Source organism: Triturus cristatus, chromosome 11, assembly GCF_964204655.1.
Source record: "Triturus cristatus chromosome 11, aTriCri1.1, whole genome shotgun sequence".
Classification (NCBI taxonomy): Eukaryota; Metazoa; Chordata; class Amphibia; order Caudata; family Salamandridae; genus Triturus; species Triturus cristatus.
The window spans coordinates 948,075,387-948,092,346 of NC_140594.1; positions in this window are offsets into that span (position 1 = coordinate 948,075,387).

Below are 16,960 nucleotides of genomic sequence, written 5' to 3' on the forward strand. Positions count from 1 at the left end.
TAGGACACAGCTCCTACCTTTAAGCGGATTCTAGGGGCCGGACTACCTGCTAGGTCCCTCCCTCAGGGTGGGACCAGGAAGGGGCGTGGTTACACCCCCAATCCTTTGTCCAGCTCGCCCCAGGTCCGGGGCTGGTGTGCCCCAGGACCGGTTTGAACTGGCATATGCACCGAGGCTCCTTGTGAGCCTCAGGCATGTCTGATTCCATTCAAGCCCTACCTGACCAATACACAAAATCCTGTCTGGGGTGGTGCACGCACTCCCCCCTGGCAGGAAACCCTTTGTCCACGTCTCCCAAGCTGGAAGGACTCCCAGCAGCAGGAGGGCAGGCTTGTGTCTGTGGTGGCAGCATCCATTTTGTGGAGCTGAGGCTATGTCTGATTTTACCCGGGTTTCAGGTACTGTACATGTCGTGTCCCTCTAGAAGGGTGGAATGCTAACCCCGTCGCCAGAATTGGCGAGGGGTTAGTATTCCAATTCGTATGACACCTTACTCGACATGTTTTGATAAAGCCAAACCAAAGATAGCATTTAACCGCGAGGTTCATAAGGCACTTAAGAGTATATGGTATGACGATATCTGGAAACGGTAGAAGGAAGTTGTTCCGACCACTGCAGACAGGCTCAGCTCATGCCAGAGCACCATCTCACATGGAACCAAGCACTCTGCCTTCAGGATTGTCAAGGCCTGCCATAGGAGTGACTTATAGGTTACCAGGTGTCCCATTTAAGGTTAGGTATAGGTATACTACACCTAAGTAAGAGGTGGTTACACCAACTTACCCCAGCTGAGTGATCAGCCAGTTGTGTCAAATTTGTTAGGCCAGGCCTGGGGTGGCATAATACATGCTTCAGCCCCTGGTAGGCCTTAGATACATCAATGCCCTGGGTACCTAGTGTACACTGGTACAGGGGCTCACAGGGTGATCCAATTCCAATTGGTTATGCACCTAGGGTGCATAGTGTCAATTTAGTTAGAGAGAACAGCAGGCTGGGGTCTGATTAGCAGGCCCACAGCCTCAATATGTAAAAAACCAGTGAAGCAAAAAGCAAAAATTTGGGGTGACCATAGGATAGCAGACCCTACTCTCCTACACAACCCCCCCCCCCAAACGCAGGGACATTAAACTAGCCTTGACCAGTCTCGTCTTCATGTCCTAAGTGGAAGTACCTGGAGAGACCATCTGCATTCCCATGGTCTGTACCTGGCAGGTGCTCCACTGTAAAGTCCATCCCCTGTAGGGAAATGGACCACCTAAGCAGTTTGGGGTTTTCCCCCTTCATCTGATTTAGCCACAAGAGGGGCTTATGGTCGGTCTGAATCTTGAAGTGAGTGCCAAACAAGTATGGCCTCAGCTTCTTCAGGGCCCACACCACAGCAAAGGCCTCCCTCTCAATAGCTGACCAATTCTTCTCTCTGGGGGTCAACCTTCTGCTAATAAAAGCAATGGGTTGGTCTTGACCATCTACATTAATTTGTGACAGCACAGCTCCCACACCCAACTCAGAAGCATCTGTTTGGACAATAAACTCTTTGGAGTAGTCAGGACTTTTCAGGATAGGTGCAGAGTACATGGCCTTCTTCAGGTCGTCAAATGCCTTTTGACAGCTTACTGTCCACTAAACCTTTTTGGGCATCTTCTTGGATGTCAGATCATTAAGAGGAGTCACAATGGACCCATAGTTCTTAACAAACTTCCTGTAGTACCCAGTCACGCCCAAGAAAGCTTGAACTTGAGTCTGGGTGGTTGGAGGGGACCAGTCCTTGATGGATTGTATCTTACTCTCCAGTGGTTGAACTTGGCCTCCACCTACAAGGTGGCCCAAATACACAACCTTACTCTGCCCTATCTGGCACTTAGTAGCCTTGATAGTGAGGCCTGCCTTTTGCAGAGCCTCAAGTACCTTCTTCAGGTGGATCAGGTGATCCTCCCAGGTGGAGCTAAAGACAGCAATGTCATCAAGATATGCTGCACAAAAGTCATCCAACCCAGTAAGGACTTGATTCACCAACCTTTGGAAGGTGGCAGGTGCATTCTTCAGACCAAAGGGCATCACCAAAAATTGATAATGCCCACCTGGGGTTGAGAATGCTGTTTTGGCCTTGGACTCCTCAGCTAACCTGATTTGCCAATAGCCAGCTGTCAAATCAAATGTGCTCAAAAACTTAGCAGAAGCCAGTTTATCTATGAGCTCATCTGCCCTTGGAATAGGATGTGCATCTGTCCTAGTGACAGCATTGAGTCCTCTGTAATCCACACAGAACCTCATCTCTCTCTTGCCATCTTTGGTGTGAGGTTTGGGGACCAGAACCACTGGGCTAGCCCAGGGGCTCTCTGAGGGCTCAATGACACCCAGTTCCAGCATTTTGTGTACCTCAGCCTTTATACAGTCCCTGACGTGGTCAGGTTGTCTGTAAAGTTTGTTCTTTACAGGCAGACTGTCACCAGTGTCCACCACATGGGTACACCAGTCAGTTTGACTAGGTATCAATGAAAACATATGATGAAATGATTGTAGAACCTGTCTACATTCAATCTGCTGATGATCAGTGAGGTTGCCTCCAAGGTTCACTCCTTCAACTGAGCCATCTTCAGGGTTCTGAGACAACAAGTCTGGGAGAGGGTCACTCTCTTCCTCCTGTCCCTCATCTGTAGCCATGAGCAAGCCCATGTCTGCCCTGTCAACATATGCTTTTAACCTGTTAACATGGAGTACCCTGTGGGGACTCCTGGGAGTTCCTAGGTCCACCAAGTAGGTGACCTCTCCCTTCTTTTCCAGGATTGTATGGGGTCCAGACCATTTGTCTTGGAGTGCTGCTGGGGCCACTGGCTCCAACACCCATACCTTCTGTCCTGGCTGAAACTCAACCAAGACAGCCTTTTGGTCATGCCAAGCTTTCTGTAAGGCCTCGCTTGCCTCAAGGTTTTTGGATGCCTTCTCCATATACTCAGCCATCCTGGAGCGGAGACCAAGTACATAGTCCACTATGTCTTGTTTAGGCTTTTTGAGAGGTAACTCCCATCCTTCCTTCACTAAACACAGTGGGCCTCTTACAGGGTGCCCAAACAACAATTCAAAGGGGCTGTAGCCAACTCATTTTTGTGGGACCTCTCTGTAAGCAAACAGAAGGCAGGGTAGAAGGATGTCCCATCTTCGCCTGAGCTTTTCAGGTAATCCTTTGATCATACACTTTAGGGTCTTGTTGAATCTCTCAACAAGCCCATTGCATTGTGGGTGATAAGGAGTGGTGAACTTGTAGTTGACACCACATTCCTTCCACATAGCTGTCAAGTATCCTGACATGAAGTTGGTACCTCTGTCAGAAACCACCTTCTTAGGAAACCCCACTCTGGAGAATACTCCTAGCAGGGCCCTGGCCACAACAGGAGCTGTAGTGGTCCTAAGGGGAATTGCCTCTGGATACCTGGTGGCTTGATCCACTACCACCAGTATAAATATGTGCCTAGATGCAGTGGGAGGATCCATGGGACCCACTATATCTATTCCCACTCTTTCAAAGGGAACCCCCACCACAGGTAGTGGTATTAGGGGGGCCTTTGTTGTGCCACCTGATTTGCCACTGGCTTGGCAGGTTACACAGGAGCGACAAAACTCCTTGGTATCTTCATTCATGTGAGGCCAGTGAAAGTGAGGGACACGCCTGTCCCAAGTCTTGTTCTGGCCTAAGTGTCCTGCTAGAGGAATATCATGGGCCAAGGTAAGAAGGAAGCCCCTAAATTGCAGAGGTATAACCAACCTCCTGGTTGCACCAGGTTTTGGGTCTCTAGCCTCTGAATAAAGGAGCCCATCATCCCAATACACTTTATGGGTACCTTGAGCATTCCCAGCAGCCTCAGCAGCAGCCAGCTGTCTGAGGGGTTCAAGAGATGGACAGGATAACTGAGCCTGCCCCAAGTCAGCCTTGGAAGGTCCCCCTGTCCCCAGAAACTCAACCCGATCAGGTTCAAGCTCTTCAGGGACAGTTCTTTCAGGGTTCTCTAGATCATCTTCCTGGGAAGGCTGATCATCAGTTGGAGGCAGGGGGGAAGGCACAGCCTTAACCCTCCTGTTCTTCTTCTTGGTAGGTGCTTGGTCCCTTGTTCCAGGATCCAAGACCTGTGGTTCAGTAAGGCACTTTTTGGCCTGTGACCTGGTCACAGCAAGGACATGTGGTGATATACCTAACATCTCTGCATGTGTCCTGTACTCCACTTATGACCATAGAGAACTCTCTAGGTCATTGCAAAACAAACATTCTACTGGGAGGTCTGCACTAACCACAACCCTTTTGAGGCCAGTTACCCCTCCCCATGAGAAGTTAACAACAGCCACACTATGTGAAGTAGTGGCATTGCTGGCATTGGTCACCAGGTAATTCTCACCTGGTATGTACTGTCCAGGGCCCACAAAGCCTGGTGTCACCATAGTGACCCTGGCACATGTGTCCCTGTAGGCTTGAGCCACTTTTTCATTTATTAAAGGAGTCTGTCTGTACTTGTCCAGGTTACTGGGGCTCACAGTCAGGGACAAATCCATCTCCCCATCACAGATCAAGACTGCCTGTGTCAGGGTTCTGTCTAAGTCAGAATCTCCTTCAGTTTCCATAGTGATTCCCACTACACCCTTTGTCTGGGGACCAACACTGCTAACAGTAGTACTGGGAGCAGGTGCCTTAGGGGCAACAGTGTTGGGGGCTCCACCTTTCTTACAATCACTAGTCCAGTTAGTTGTATTCTTGCAAGATTTGCACCAGGGTTTCTTTGGACCTTCTTTCTTCTTCCCTTTAGGTTGGGACCCACTCTCGTTAGTACTAGTTTGGGGCCCTGTTGAAGACTTCTGGTCTTTAGATTTCTGATCTCCACCCTTTTGGTCTGTTTTCTTCTGATCACCCCCTTGGCTCTGGTTCTGGTTCTTTTGCTTAACCCTGGTTCTGACCCATTTGTCTGCCTTCTTTCCCAATTCTTGGGGAGAGGTCAGATCTGAGCCAACCAAGTGTTGATGCAGTTGCTGGTTCTGACAGTTATTTAAAATCTGTTCTCTCATCATCAAATTGTACAATCCTGTATAATCAGATACCTTACTTCCCAGCAACCAACCCTCCAAAGCCTTAGTGGCACATTCAATGTATTCAGACCAGTCCTGAGTCTGTGTCTTCTGGGTGTCTCTGAACATTAACTTGTACTGTTCAGTGGTTAAGCCTAACCCATCAACTAAGACACTCTTCAGGGCTCTGTAGTTTCTGACATCCTCCTCTCTAACAGTTAGGAGTCTATCTCTGCCTCTACCTTCAAAGGAGAGCCATAAGATTGCTGCCCACTGGTCTTCAGGAACCTGCTGCACTTTGCAGGCTCTCTCAAGAGCAGTCATCCACTTGTGGATATCATCCCCACTTTTGTAGGGGGGCACAACCTTGGACAGGTTCCTATTGTCAAAGACCCTATCTTTGTCCTTAGGGACAATGCTGCCACCAGTGGGTATAGACCCACTCTCTCTAGGTTGCCTAGTGTTACTCAGTTTCTCTTCCATCAGAGCTACTTCTAGCTCCTGTCTCCTGATTCTCAGCTGAGCTTCCTTCATTCTGGCCTCATGCTCCCTCCTCTGAGGGCTGGTCATCCCCCTTCTGGGTCGACCTTGAGAGCCTCTAGAGGTATGAGAAGCATTAGACTCACCTGAGTGATTCCTGTGCCTCCCAAACCCCTGGTTAAGTCCACTAGGGAGATCCAATGGGGTGACCCCATTGTCAGTCCCTAGTAGCCTTAGGTTAGCTGGGCCACGTATAACACTTGGCACTGGGCTAGTTCTCCCTTTTTTCCCCACTACCATCTGTCCGTACACTTATCACTTTCATCCTCTGTAGTATGATTCTCATCTAAGGGGTGACTATTGGAAAGGGGTACCTCAGTAGCATCTTCAGAAGGGGGGCCTCCTGTTCCAGTCCCTAAGGGGCCTAACTTGGAGGCTTTCTTGAGAGCTTTCTGATCTTCATCAGCCTGTAAGAGCTCTCTGAGTTCAGCAGAGGTAGGGTTCTTGGGCTGTTTAAGGCCCCTGATATTTGCCAACTGCCTGAGCTCATTTTGATTTAGGGTAGCAAAGATGGTTGGTGCCCTCTGGGGGTCACTCTCGACAGAGATGGGTACATTGGACCCCTCTGCCCCAGCCATTGCTCTTAAGTGTGGGTGGATGTGTTGCAACTACCTACACTTGGGTTTTCCTACTAAACCTATCTAGTAGTTGTAGTCAGGGTGTGCTACTCCCTTTGCTCTACAACAACTAAGTTCAGTAGAACTTAAGTATATCTAATCTTGTTTTATATGTACCTAAAGGTACCTGTATGATCTTTCAATTGGTAACAAAGAGATTACAGAGGTAAAACACAGCAAGCTCAAATCCAACCGCTGCTCACCAATGTGAGAAGTTGGCCTGGTATATGCTGTTCACTAGTTAAAGTGACCACCTTGTACCATGCCAAGCAACCCTTATGGTGTGGTTGTAAGTCAACCTTTTCGGACTAGCTGCCCTAGTGGTAGCGTAGGCTAAGCAGTCTTTGAGGCTAAACTCGTTAAAGCGTGTTAAGTAAGCTGTTTTACCATATGTAACCCCCCTTTATACCAATGAAAGGACACCACACAGATATATATTCAAAATATATATGTATTTATTACTCAAAGTATCCCCTAGACTCTTTATGAGCACAGGAGCACAAATCGTTAAACAAGACAGTGTTATCATATACAGAAGTTGTACTTTATATGGATAGGCCCTGGTGGCCGATCAAACCATATACTAAAATAGTGGTATAAGTACCACGAACAGGAAAGGGAAAAGGCCTAGGGCCTCTAGAATCGCTGGGCCTACAAGGAGCTAACTTCAGTTAGTGACCAGGAGGTCCACGGGTCGCGTGTGCAGTGAGGAAAGTTACACTCGTGCTCCCATAGGTTTTCAATGGGTGCGTAAAAGTTCAAAAGTTACTGCTAGAAGGGTCTTCTGGATGGACTACGAACTTAAGACTTAAAACACAGACACTAGAGATGTTTCTCTACACTTGGGCACCGGAGTGCCAGCTTTACCTCACCCACAGGAAGCGGGTGCATAGGTCTCGAAGTGCGTCGGGTTTCGTCTATCGATTCAATGGAGCCTGATGACAAAGATGCTGCAGGCGGCCGGTCCAGAAGAGATGCGGTGGATCCAAGAGTGGATCGGAGGTGTAGAAGACCTGAAAGCAGAGGGGACAGTGTTCAAGGTCACTAGCCAGTGACCGGCGTGGCACCAGGTAGGTACCAGGCGATGTCGGGTGCAAACAGGTGAAGAGGTGTAGCTTGTCTCTGCAGCCACGTGGTCCCTGAAGGTTGACGACATCCATGAGCTGGTTCATGAGCTGTCTCACGCAGGCTCTCGCTGTCGGCGGTGTTGGCGACTCGAAGGAAGCAAACAAGCCTTGGCAAAGGCAGGAGTCGTGGAAAGTAAAGAAAGCTGATTGTTCTGACCAGCAAGGTCAGAGGGGCTGCTCCTTTGGAGAGCTGCTGGGGCCAGTCTGGAGCAACCAGACCAGCATCGTAGATTTCAAGTTAGGTCGCCAAAATGGCCACTAGCCAACGGGCCAGTGACCGAGAAGGCGCGTCGAGATGCAAAGTGCAGAGGGGCCCCACGCAGATCGTGGAGATGCTGGAGGGCTCACCTTTGGTGCAGATGCTGCTCGGATGTTGGGCTTCTCAGGACTCAAAGCACAACTCGGAGGAAGCCTCTGTTGTTGCGCTTGCAGCTTGTCGTCGGTCTTTTAAGATGGCTGGCTCCACGTGTCTCGGTGCCTCCACGGGTTCCTTCTTTGCAGGGACTGTGGATCAGGCTGTGAGAGGTCTGGAGGTCCAGGTCTTGTCAGGCTCTGGGCTCGGGCTCCGGTGGGAGGCGGCGGCAAAGCAGACGTTGAATAGCTGGTTGGTGCTTGCGTTAGCAAGATGGTCACTCCCTGACCATAGGGGAGATTTCCTTCTGTCCTCTGTGCAGCAGAGCATCGAAGTTCCCGTCTTCTTCTTGTAGTTAAGTTGATTCCAGGATATCTGAAGTCTTAGGACACAGCTCCTACCTTTAAGCGGATTCTAGGGGCCGGACTACCTGCTAGGTCCCTCCCTAAGGGTGGGACCAGGAAGGGGGGTGGTTACACCCCCAATCCTTTGTCCAGCTCGCCCCAGGTCCGGGGCTGGTGTGCCCCAGGACCGGTTTGAACTGGCATATGCACCGAGGCTCCTTGTGAGCCTCAGGCATGTCTGATTCCATTCAAGCCCTACCTGACCAATACACAAAATCCTGTCTGGGGTGGTGCACGCACCTCCCCTGGCAGGAAACCCTTTGTCCACGTCTCCCAAGCTGGAAGTACTCCCAGCAGCAGGAGGGCAGACTTGTGTCTGTGGTGGCAGCATCCATTTTGTGGAGCTGAGGCTATGTCTGATTTTACCCGGGTTTCAGGTACTGTACATGTCGTGTCCCTCTAGAAGGGTGGAATGCTAACCCCGTCGCCAGAATTGGTGAGGGGTTAGTATTCCAATTCGTATGACACCTTACTCAACATGTTTTGATAAAGCCAAACCAAAGATAGCATTTAGCCGCGAGGTTCATAATGCACTTAAGAGTATATGGTATGACGATATCTGGAAACGGTAGAAGGAAGTTGTTCCGACCACTGCAGACAGGCTCAGCTCATGCCAGAGCACCATCTCACATGGAACCAAGCACTCTGCCTTCAGGATTGTCAAGGCCTGCCATAGGAGTGACTTATAGGTTACCAGGTGTCCCATTTAAGGTTAGGTATAGGTATACTACACCTAAGTAAGAGGTGGTTACACCAACTTACCCCAGCTGAGTGATCAGCCAGTTGTGTCAAATTTGTTAGGCCAGGCCTGGGGTGGCATAATACATGCTTCAGTCCCTGGTAGGCCTTAGATACACCAATGCCCTGGGTACCCAGTGTACACTGGTACAGGGGCTCACAGGGTGATCCAATTCCAATTGGTTATGCACCTAGGGTGCATAGTGTCAATTTAGTTAGAGAGAACAGCAGGCTGGGGGTCTGATAAGCAGGCCCACAGCCTCAATATGTCAAAAACCAGTGAAGCAAAAAGCAAAAATTTGGGGTGACCATAGGATAGCAGACCCTACTCTCCTACATAAGACCTTTTGAGTTTACTAAAATTATATGTGTAATGTACTTATAGAAGCTTTCAGCCAGCTCTCCTCATCCATTTATCTGTTACTGTGCTACTCATATTTTTCTTCTACCCCCTCAAGCATACATCATGAGGCAGTAGCTCTGCCAGTTTCAGCCATTGGCTATCTTCAATGTTAGTGACGTCATTCTGCCCTTTCACAAAGAGTAAATCCACACACAAAGTAGTTCACTTAAATGCCAGAAACAGATATAGCTTAAACATATTTTTGCATTTAGACAAATTATTTTAGATTGATGAGGATACAGCAGCTTTTTTTGTTGCGAAAAACATGGTACAACAATAAAGTATTGGCATGTCAAGGGCTTGTGGCCACGACCAGATTATTAACTTTGTCAGTGCTTGTTGGATTTGGCTTTAGAAAGCTTGAGCAGTCTAGCAGATTACTTATCAGCACAACATACAACACAGAGTATGGCATTGGGCCAGCCCGCTTCAGCCATTGACTCATTTGGCTGAGATCCCTACAAGCCCAGGCTCGACTGGGAAGTCCTTCTCTGTAAGGACTGCTGTATTGTGGAACCCTTTGCTAACCCATTTGCACCGGATAGAAACAGAACATGAGTTGAGGAAGGTCTTAAACATTTGGCTCTGTAGGCAGGGGTAGTATTATTGGCTGGTCTTTCTCTTTAGTCTGCTCTAAGCGCCTGGACACCTCGGTTGAGGTAGCTGTGCTCTTTATACATGACTATTGATTGATTGACTGGCTGGCTCTTGCATTTTGCTGTCAGACCACAATGTTTTACGGACTGTTACATTTTCTATTTGTGTTAGTGATCAGTAAAAATATGTTTATTCTTCATTATTGGAGCTGTGCTCATAACAGTGGTAGATAGTGATATCTTAAAGTGGTGGGTCTGAAACACCAGCTCGTACTCCACTTGGAGAGTAAGCACAACTAGTGATTTGATTGAGGAGGTGGGGATTCTTCCCAAAAATTCAGCATATCCAAGTAGTGCAGTTTATAGCATGTCTGACGAAAGATGTAGTCTTACGAGCCTTGAAAAATGCACTACTACATGACCTGTGAAATTGCCATGCACAATAAAAGGTAACATTGTCAATGTGGTTTGTAATAGATACCAATGTATTCAAAATGCCTGTTTTGAGCTCTGAAAACAAGATCAGTAGTGCATTGCTAATTTTGCCATTGGCGGATCCTCTTCAGGGGTCTCAGAGCTCAGTCTTACCATCTGTGATGCGCCACATAATACTGCGAGCCTTTGTCCATACTGCTAATTATTTAACTTAATAGTGTTCCTGAAAATATAACTTTCGTGTTTTCATTAACACTACCTGTACCGGATCAGCCATCTCTCTCTCTCTGCTCCAAGCCACTGATGAGATGAGGAGGAAGAGGAGGCTGAGAGAGCTGAGCAACACTCCAACCACAGAATGTTGATTAAAAATGCAGCACTTTGTAGATGAATGTCTGGATTGTGTAGTTTAGTGACTATCTCCTCACAAAGGCACAATCCACTTTATTTTGAAGTCATTCTGCACATGCCTCAGGCAGCACAGTATATCTGCTAAAATGGAACTGTCAGATCGCACAACAGTGCATCCCTGAGGCCAGTGAGGAGCCACACAAAGTAGCAGGGGTAGGATCCTCAGCACTGTCCCAGCTTCTTATAGAGCTGTGCTTTCAGTCCTAATAAGCAGCAGGGGGAGGGCTTGTGAAAGGCCTTCCTCTCAATCCTGGTACTGATGCTCTTTCTGATTCCTCGTTGGGAGTCATGGCATGGTGGTTCTAATGTTCAAGGCCAGATTCCTGCTCTACTGCTGCCATGGAGCATTTGAATAGCCAGCAAAGGAAGTAATATAAGAAACAAATACAGTATTGTTTCTCTGTGCATGTGAAAGTGTTTGAGAGACAATGAGATTGAGTGAGAGTGTGTGTTAATTTAGTGCGTGCAACAGTGTCAATGATAGTGAAAGAGGGTAGGAATCAATGTGTGTGAGAGTGGGTCTGAATAAATGAAAGTGAAGGTGAGGGAGTGAGCAAAGCAGTGTGAGTGAGTTAGAGTGAGATAAAATGAGTTTGTTAGGAGGAGATTGTGTGAAAGGGCGTGAGTAAGGTGTCATCCTCCACGCATCCACCTCCATCCTTGAGCCTGCTAGAGAGAGTGCACTCTTCCCGCAGCACCAGAAGCTGACCTCACAGTTGGTATTCAGGAGTGGATTTAAATGCCGCATACTCACACTCAGGTATTGATCAGGAGCCTTTTTCATCATGCAGCTGTAGCCATACTATAGGTATACAGGTGACTGCCCCCTGCCCCGCCCTGATTGATTTAGAGGGCATTTAAACTTATTTTTCACGTGCACTTTACATTTTATTGTTTTGGTCCTGAAGAAGCGCCAACGAGCCTTCTGGTGACATAGGCACGAAACATGTCGACCTTTGACCCTTGACTCCCAGGCATAGCGTGCCTGTGGGGCCAGATTTTATTTTGCAGTATATCCGCAAGGGGTATACAAGGTAAACATTTGCTGCATGTTTACCTTTTATTAATCTCTTTCATCACATTGCACGCATCTTATCACCCTCATTTGGACCCTTACCCCACACACCCGCATGCACCATCCGGCAGTTCTTTAAAAGATCTCCGACAAAGAGGCCCTTCGGGGGACCCGCAGGGAATTCCAGCACTGGCCCTACGAGGAGCAACCAATGATGAAGCATGACACCTCTTGGGGTGTGTGAGGGCATCAGAGGACAATAAGTGGCCTTCCATCTCACTAATGGGTCCTTTTTTCACCTAGGATGTATTTTCTCTCTCTCTACTTTTTTCACCTTTTCTTCCCTTTTTTATGCACGGGTGACTTTTTGCACCCTTAAGCGTGGGTGACTTTTCTGCACCCTGCTGTAGGAACAGTGTCCCCTTTTTGGTTTGGGCGTGAGTAAGGAGTGCCACAATTAATGATGCAGGAGGGGCTGTTACACCAGGGCTCAGAGTCTTGAGGAGCCTATTGAAACCTATGTAATAAAGCAGAGCACCCTTACCGCAGGAGTTCAAATCAGAGCGCCTGTACGCCAGTAGTTATGAGTGAGGGTCAGTGATAGTGGAAATTGAGTGTGTGAGTGTAAGTGTGAGTGATGATCAGTGAATGCAAATGTACGGGTACATTTGTGAGTGAGTGACATTAAGTGGGAGTGTGTATGTCTGAGAATTAGTACGTGAGAGAGTGTGGATTAGAGAGAGTGACTGAGAGAGATAGTGAATGAGACAGGGAGTGCGTTTCAGTGTGAGTGATTGTAAGTGAGTAAGAGTGAGTTTGTTAGCATGTTTCATGCTTGTGAGTCTGCTGCTGGTCATGACGTACTCAAGATAATTCTTGGCTTATGGGGAAACCCAAGATACCTTGCTATCACTGGCATATTGAACGTAATTCTTGGCATAAGGGAAGGCACCCATTCAAAAACAAAGACCCCTGCCTTACTGATTACATTTTTTAACATGTGGGGGACACGTGTGGGAAAATGATGGTGCTGGCTTACTGGAGATAACGTGGAAACCATTCCCCACTGAGGGTGGGAGGTGTGGTATGGGAAGGAAACCATGATAAATGCTGCCTCTGACTTACTGCGGCTAATTTTTGACATATGGGTCATGCATATGTAAGGGCTGTATCAATAGCAAAATTCTGGGACTGACATATTATATGATCTTCTTGGTAACCATGAAACAAATGTCATACTGGAGGTAATTCTTTTTTTTTTTTTTTTTTTTTTTTTTTTTAAAAACCTTTATTTCGATAGATGCACAATACACAGCGTCTGCCTACAACCCCCTCGGGGCCGGCCGCTATGACATTGGAGAACAGAGAACAATAATGTCAGGATAAGAAAAGGTTTAATTTTATGGTTTTGTCGAGTACAACGTAGTGTACTTCGAACAGAGTCGAAGCTAATCACTGACCAGGAGAGACATCACCGTTCACGGAGCACCCAGAAGGAAGCGTTATATAGGAAGGCATTGGTAAGGAGACAGGTGGCCACCATCCAGGGACGAAGAGCATACACTATACCACAGAATGATAAAACACAATAAGCTCCTTACTAACACTGAACCCCGACCCCGAAGAAACAAAGAAACATAAAAGAAAAGGAAACCAAAGAGGAAGGGAGAAAGAAAGAGAGAGAGGGCCATAGAGACGAAGAAGACATAGAACACATCCCATCCCCCCACCCTGCATACCAGCGGAAGGCCATGGCCCACCCCCCCCCAATAGGCATGCCTGTCGCCCCAAATGAACCCCAAGTAGGAAAGAGAGTCCGGAGAGTGGGAAATAACCTCCCAGTCTCCGACTCCCAGAGAAGGCAGGAGGAGGAAATGTTACATACTCCCGGTCACCACAGCCCATTAAGCATCCCCCACCCTGAAAATCATCAGCACAACTGAAGAAGCAAGCAAAGCGGCAGGTGGGGAGACTCCATTTCAAATGTGCGAGCAAAGCAGATAATTAGCAGCCTCATCCTAGTCCCCGCCCGCCAATACGTACAGCAAACTAAAGAAAATCGCCCAGCCCCGGCCCGATCCTGAGCGGCCCCACAGATCCACCCCCGCGGTAAACAGTAGCAATTTACACACATGCGGCACAACCGATACATAAGCAAATATTCTAGTCCGGGTCATGCCAGGCGGTCAAGCAGGATCATCAAGGGAGGCAACATCAACCCTGGCCTGAACGCGGAGACCCCACCAAACATGGCCGCCGCTGGGAGTGTACCTCAGGCAGAACAAAGGAGCAAGATGGCCGCTCACGGCAAAGAAGACGCAGAGGGAGAAGAAGCGAGAGTTCCCAGTCATAGACCATCACCACATCGATAGTGACAAACACAGTTTTCCCCACCGAACGGCACACACTCCGGCGATGTTGAGGCAGACACGGCAACACCCGCAGAGGCAGAGTCTCAGCTTGTAAAGTGGAAGGGAGCTTTGTATCTGCCACTTGATCATTAGACAAACCCTCGACACTGTAACCAGGGAGAGGACGATCCATAGTACCCCCCTGTCGCCAATTTGTATCCGCCTCAAAGGGAATGAGAGGCATTGGGGGGTCAGACAACCGCAGTAGTTCCCTGGATGGCATAGCAGCATCGATCTTCCACTCCAGTTCTCGAGTGCGTTGGCACCATGTCGCCCGCAAGTCCCCCAGGGCTAGAAGGATATCACCATAGGTCAGGTCTGCTCCCTGCTGCAGCATGCCGACTGTATGTGAAGGCGCCACCGGGACACCCTCCAGCTCGACAGCAGGCAGTGAAGCCTGCGTCAGGGACATGGCGGCCTCCGCCTCTCCGGCGAAGCAGACCGGCGCCGACACCATTTCCGCCGCCAGCCCACCTCGGAGGGGTGAGGGCGACTCCATAGGACGGAGGAACAATAGTGAGGGCAAGAGGAGTTGCTGCTCGCTATACGGGGCTCACACGATGGGAGAGCCCTCGGCTGTGTTGCAATGCGGGTGGTGGGCGCTCTCAAACGGTCACCGCTCTGACCGCTGGTAGGAGGACAAAGGAAGGTTCGCCAGCCCGGACCCAATCGTACAGGAATTCTCTCCGTCGCGAAGAAGGCTCCGCCAGGCCGCCCACTCCACGTCCGGTCACATTTCCCCCGGCGCCGGTCCAGCCCCAGGTCGTCTCACCGTACGTGATAAGCGGTGTCCGGCGGTGGTGGTCGGGCCAGAATGCGTAGGCAAAGTCCAAAGTCGGCAAACTCTATGAATCCTCGACCAAAAAAGCCGGCGGGAACATCGGAGGAATGCGGGAAGTATCAGCGCATTCGTGGTTACATTTGCTCGCGCCGTAGGCAGGATTAAAGATCAGGATGTCATGTAAACAGCAGACGGGCTGCGGAGCCGGGAGCTCAGACGTCCTGTCCGTCCGCCATCTTGGCTCCTCCCCCTGGAGGTAATTCTTAACATACAGGGGATCTAGGGTCAATTTTAAAACAATGAGGTGAACCCGTGGCCAGTATTATACCTCACCACTTTCAGGCATCACCAGCCGCCATTGAATTTTTCATGCTCAAAATAAGATGATATATGTGCCCCTATAATCTTGAACAAAATCACCCATTAATAGAGAGAATATAAAATGTAAAGCAACTCAGGGAACCCACCTACTAAAACTTGGAAGCACATAACGGACTAATAGATTGAATCTTAAGTATGGCTTTTAAGAATTCTGCTCAGTCCCTACTTCATTGAATCAAGCGCAGTCCGTGTTGTGGTCCAAGGAATCGTTTATTTTAATATAATAATAAGTTGGTAGCACTTCATACTGCTCATCTACATTTCTATTCACTGTACAACAGCAAGTGATTTCCCAATTTATTGATCTGTAATGTACCAATTGAGTTAAAATGGGAAGCCTGGATCGTTTAACTCGCTGAGCCATCCCGCAGGCTATTTAGCAAATGCATCTAGACTACTACAGTTTAATTTATTTAAAAAACATGTACAAAATCACTTGCGCAAGAGATAAAATTAAAATACATACCCTAGATTGCAACACTTCAGTTCTGGTAAACTCTGTGTTCCTAATCTAAAAAAATAAACCATGACAGAAGTAAGAGTACACCTCAAATTGCAAATTTGTGAGAGCCAAAAGAAAATATCCAGTTACTTAATGTGCAATCTAAAATTGACTACTGAACCCACCTTATTTTTCAAATGCCAAATTTTTGAATGAAATGGACCAAAAATGGACAGTGGCACTAACTTTTTGAGGTTTGCTCTAAAGATTGAAAGCCAGTGTTTTCGCAAAGAAAGCACTACATCATTCAAGTAGTTTTAAGCAAAGACTGCAAAAAATAGGCTTTCCCAATGATATTTTTGCAGTTGCATTCGTGCTCATGTGTGAAGAAACATATGCTCACATGGGATGGCATTTTTCGAATGGGTATTGTAATAAGAAGAAACTGTTCCAAGATGGCCATCGATGTCATGAGGCACACGCATGTGTTGTGACAAAAGTGGCAATATTTCATTGACTAATCTAACATTGCAGGAGCCCTTGTTAGACCAGTAAATTAAATATAAGAAAGATATACAAAGAATTCACAAAGGAAGCTGGTGGCATGGGGAAGCGGCTGCAACATCATTAATGAGCAAGGGGAGATGATCCAAAGAGATCCAAAGGTGGGAAGTTTATTAAACAAGCATTGGCAAAAACCAATAGGTCTTGCCTATGCGGGATACATTTGGCTCCTTGATGTTTTTTTTCAGCCATGTTGTACATATATCCAAGCCCCAAGTACCCAACGTACAAGGAGCACTCAAGCGGCAACATGCTCCTAAAGAGCCTTTATGGTATACAGTCCCCAAGTACAACAATAACTTTAAGCAGTTCAATGTGCCATGGATGCCTGATGCGTTTCAAAGTTTCCCCACTTCTCTTCAGAGGCGTTGGCAATTGAAGGTGCATAGGACACCGCCCTCATCGTTTAAATGCTCCAATGCATGCCCTGAATGGGACGCTCTGCCGCGACTAGCAGAGCATTATGGGCCTTGTAGTGTCCTTTATCTCCAAATGGAGCGCCCTATGTTGCTGCTGTGACATTGAATGCCCCTGGATTAGCCTCGGTGTGCCAGTGGATATGATAAATCTGTTGCTGCCCCACAAAATCGGCCTGCTTGATAACAGACCGCGTGGCCCCCGCATCCTGGGGTGGTGCTCCTTCGCCGCAAGGTGTGCCGCGTATTTATCCAAGCTCCAAGTACCCAGCGTACAAGGA